Here is a 5,058-nt window from a genome sequence, read left to right on the forward strand (position 1 = left end):
AGGTACATACGAACCGAGCGTGGATTCCCAGTAACAAATATAAACCACTTCTACTAGTTTCTTATATGACTCAAATAAATTCGACATGCCAAGTAGTCTAAAGGGATAAACTGAATAGATCACTCGATCAGCCATAAAAGACTTAAATTTTTTGGTCAAAAATTTAACCTACTTTCGTTACCTACTTTTCTGCCCCATTGACATACAGAATGCTAGCAGAAAAATCCGTTCAAACGTCATTTTCGGGTAAAATTAAGCAATGCCTTTTGGCAATTCTCTTAGTAAAGAGAACTAGAGGATCAGAGAGGCGATACCGCCTCCGAATATTGTACCACCAGCTGGAGCAAGCGCATTCGTATAGACCCCCACATACACAAAATAAGGGGTGCAGCCACCAGTCTTGTGCTTGACAAGCTGTAAAAATGCAATCAACAAGAATTTTCAAAATATGCAAAAAATATATATAACTAAAAATGGTGCAATCAAAGTTAAGTTCATTGTAAGGTAGGTCAAAGGTCAATTTCAAGGTCACAGTAAATTGCCAGTATATGACTTCCTATCCAACTTCAATAGTAACTATGGACCTATCTCTGCCAGTTTTGGAGATAAAAGGGAAGCAAAATTTGCAAAGTTCAGTTCATGGTGAAAAGTAGGTCAAAGGTCAATTTCAAGGTCACAGTAGGATTGCCAGTATATGACTTCCTATTCAACTTCAATAGTAACTATGGACCTATCTCTGCCAGTTTTGGAGATAAAAGGGAAGCAAAATTTGCAAAGTTCAGTTCATGGTGAAAAGAAGGTCAAAGGTCAATTTCAAGGTCACAGTAAAATTGCCAGTATATGACTTCCTATGCAAGTTCAATAGTAACTATGGACCTATCTCTGCCAGTTTTGGAGATAAAAGGGAAGCAAATTTTGCAAAGTTCAGTTCAAGGTGAAAAGTAGGTCAAAGGTCAATTTCAAGGTCACAGTAAAATTGCCAGTATATGACTTCCTATTCAAGTTCAATAGTAACTATGGACCTATCTCTGCCAGTTTTGGAGATAAAAGGGAAGCAAAATTTGCAAAGTTCAGTTCATGGTGATAAGTAGGTCAAAGGTCAATTTCAAGGTCACAGTAAGATTGCCAGTATATGACTTCCTATTCAACTTCAATAGTAACTATGGACCTATCTCTGCCAGTTTTGGAGATAAAAGGGAAGCAAAATTTGCAAAGTTCAGTTCATGGTGAAAAGTAGGTCAAAGGTCAATTTCAAGGTCACATTTAGATTGCCAGTATATGACTTTCCTATTCAACTTCAATAGTAACTATGGACCTATCTCTGTCAGTTTTGGAGATAAAAGGGAAGCAAAATTTGCAAAGTTCAGTTCATGGTGAAAAGAAGGTCAAAGGTCAATTTCAAGGTCACAGTAAAATTGCCAGTATATGACTTCCTATGCAAGTTCAATAGTAACTATGGACCTATCTCTGCCAGTTTTGGAGATAAAAGGGAAGCAAATTTTGCAAAGTTCAGTTCAAGGTGAAAAGTAGGTCAAAGGTCAATTTCAAGGTCACAGTAAAATTGCCAGTATATGACTTCCTATTCAAGTTCAATAGTAACTATGGACCTATCTCTGCCAGTTTTGGAGATAAAAGGGAAGCAAAATTTGCAAAGTTCAGTTCATGGTGATAAGTAGGTCAAAGGTCAATTTCAAGGTCACAGTAAGATTGCCAGTATATGACTTCCTATTCAACTTCAATAGTAACTATGGACCTATCTCTGCCAGTTTTGGAGATAAAAGGGAAGCAAAATTTGCAAAGTTCAGTTCATGGTGAAAAGTAGGTCAAAGGTCAATGTCAAGGTCACAGTAAGATTGCCAGTATATGACTTCCTATTCAACTTCAATAGTAACTATGGACCTATCTCTGCCAGTTTTGGAGATATAAGGGACTAAATGTTATAATTTTGGAGTTACCATAATGTGCCATAAATTTCCTACAGAAAAAATTAATTAAAATAAAGAAAAGGTCATTTTGGTCAAAGTTCTTGAAATGGGAGGTTCTCTGAAGTTGCAGAAGTTTAAATTTGATAAAATAATGTCATTTTTGACCACAAGTTGTCTGCTTTGCCAAGCATTATGTTTTATTTTTCCGGAGTTCAAAATTTATTATCCATTACCGTACTGCACATTTTTACGGAAGCCGACTGGTGCCATATGTTGAAAAAAAAAATTATCTCGAAATTTCGAGATAGCATTTTTTTTGTTCAAATTTCAAAATACTATCTCGAAATTTCGAGATAAATTTTTTTGCTCAAATATCAAAATGCTATCTCGAAATTTCGAGATAATTTTTTTTTTGTTCAAATTTCAAAATGCTATCTCGAAATTTCGAGATAAAAATTTTTTTTGTTCAAATTTCAAAATAGTATCTCGAAATTTCGAGATAATTTTTTTTTCTACATATGGCACCAGTCGGCTTCCGTACATTTTCCTTTCACCACCAATATGTACTTTCTGATACAGCGTAACTCGAAAACCGTATGGAATACAAAAAAACCGAGACCAACTCCAGTGTTGGGCTTTACATGCTCTACAAAATGCAAAAAAGAATGGGTCTCTAGCATTAACGGTTCCCGAATTAGAGACAGTTTTCAGTTTCGGTATCTTATGGCCGCTACTCCTGTGAAAATGCACCGATTGACCCCAAATTCACGGAGATGAAAGATGACCTGAAGGGTAACACTTTCCAATAATATTATTGGTTAAGTCTGTGTGGCGTCTGAATAACAGGGCAAAAAAATTTTTTTTCGTAAAAAATTTCATTTTTTTGAAAATTTTGACCCATTTGACCTTGAAGTAAAGGTCAAAGGTCAAATCCGAGGGTATATTTGAAATCTACACATATGACTTTTGGAAAGCCGTCTATAGAAATTTTTCCCGTAACTCCTTCTGTAGGGTAGATAATTAGCATTTAATTTTGCCATTTTTAGACAAGGGTGCATTGCAATGAGTGCCACACCCAGACCCCAATACCGACAAAGCCCAAATTTTACGTGGAACGAGTTGAGATTATAGGTGACCTAAATCCATGAGATGGGTACGGGGGCCCTTACCGTCTAGGAGGAGAAGCGGTAACGGTAACATGGCGGCGGAGCCGGCGGAACGGACCGGACGGGACCGAAACCATGTGTACCGCCAGCACTAACGCTGGTGGTAAATTTTTTTGTTCAAATTTCAAAATAGTATCTCGAAATTTCGAGATAATTTTTTTTCTACATATGGCACCAGTGGGCTTCCGTACATTTTCCTTTCACCACCAATATGTACTTTTTGATACAGCGTAACTCGAAAACCGTATGGAATACAAAAAAACCGAGACCACCTCCAGTGTTGGGCTTTACATGCTCTACAAAATGCAAAAAAGAATGGGTCTCTAGCATTAACGGTTCCCGAATTAGAGACAGTTTTCAGTTTCGGTATCTTATGGCCGCTACTCCTGTGAAAATGCACCGATTGACCCCAAATTCACGGAGATGAAAGATGACCTGAAGGGTAACACTTTCCAATAATATTATTGGTTAAGTCTGTGTGGTGTCTGAATAACAGGGCAAAAAATTTTTTTTTCGTAAAAAATTTCATTTTTTTGAAAATTTTGGCCCATTTGACCTTGAAGTAAAGGTCAAAGGTCAAATCCGAGGGTATATTTGAAATCTACACATATGACTTTTGGAAAGCCGTCTGTAGAAATTTTTCCCGTAACTCCTTCCGTAGGGTAGATAATTAGCATTTAATTTTGCCATTTTTGGACAAGGGTGCATTGCAATGAGTGCCACACCCAGACCCCAATACCGACAAAGCCCAAATTTTACGTGGAACGAGTTGAGATTATAGGTGACCTAAATCCATGAGATGGGTATGGGGGGCCTTACCGTCTAGGAGGAGAAGCGGTAACGGTAGCCGTCCGGCGGAGCCAACGGAGCCGGCGGAGCCGGCGGAGCCGGCGGAGCCGGCGGAACGATCCGGACGAGACCGAAACCATGTGTACCGCCAGCGCTAACGCTGGTGGTACAATTATACTACTTGAAACTATATGCTGGCGTTTGGTTGGATTTTGTGGCCAAAAATTCACTTCACATGCATCTCTAACGGGTTACGGGGCTCGGTATTTTAGGATTTTCCTGTCCGCTTGGATAATGCGAATTCAAATATTGTCATGCTATGAGATTATGCTAAAATATATCAAGGAGAATTTGCTAATTCGAGCTGGTGACCCAATTGCAGAGTTCTGGGGTGAAAACATTAATATTGCTTTCAAACAGATCTCCCTCCCTTGAACTACTTTTATGAAGGCCTACATTTAGGAAAGTAACCTTTTTCCTATTTTCTTCTTTTTTATGAAATACCCATCTTGATTTGCAAAAAAAAAAAAAATAATAATAATAATAATAAATAAACACTTTTAGGGCACAGACTCCCTTTTTGTCGCTTTATTCATCACCCAAGTAGATTAAAGGGATAATAACTCTTCGTATGAGATCTATATTTTATAATCAAAACATCATGAACAACTCATAGAATTATAATATATTGCAGTTATAGCTATTATAAACTGCAGTTATAGCTATTATTCTGATATCTGAGCTTGTCTTTAGACCACATGACCTGCATTGATGGCTATATTCTGTTATAATCTCTTAAGAGATTATAACAAAAAAAAAACAAACTTTTTAGAAAAAAAACCAGGGACTAACTTTGAATGTAAAAATGGATTAATTAACCATTGGTAAGTATGGGAAAATTGTTGTTTACTCCAGGAAAATTCATTTTTTGGCCATAACGAAGTTATTATCCCTTTAAATGCATAGGTCGCCAGGCGTAAATCGCCAATTTTGCTGTTTTGTAAAACTTGAGATAGCGAACTGTTTCCGACGTAACTTTGTCACTGTAAGTCTGTCTTGTCCGAGCTCGTCAGAAGCTTACCTTTTCTTTTTTTTAGAGTCTAGACAAATACCGCAGGTGACGAAAAATGTTTATTGTAGCCATTACCACCCACTCACCCACGCGCGCACACACACAC

This window comes from Lingula anatina, chromosome 3, assembly GCF_051362555.1.
Source record: "Lingula anatina isolate TDL-2025a chromosome 3, LinAna3.0, whole genome shotgun sequence".
NCBI classification, from domain to species: Eukaryota; Metazoa; Brachiopoda; class Lingulata; order Lingulida; family Lingulidae; genus Lingula; species Lingula anatina.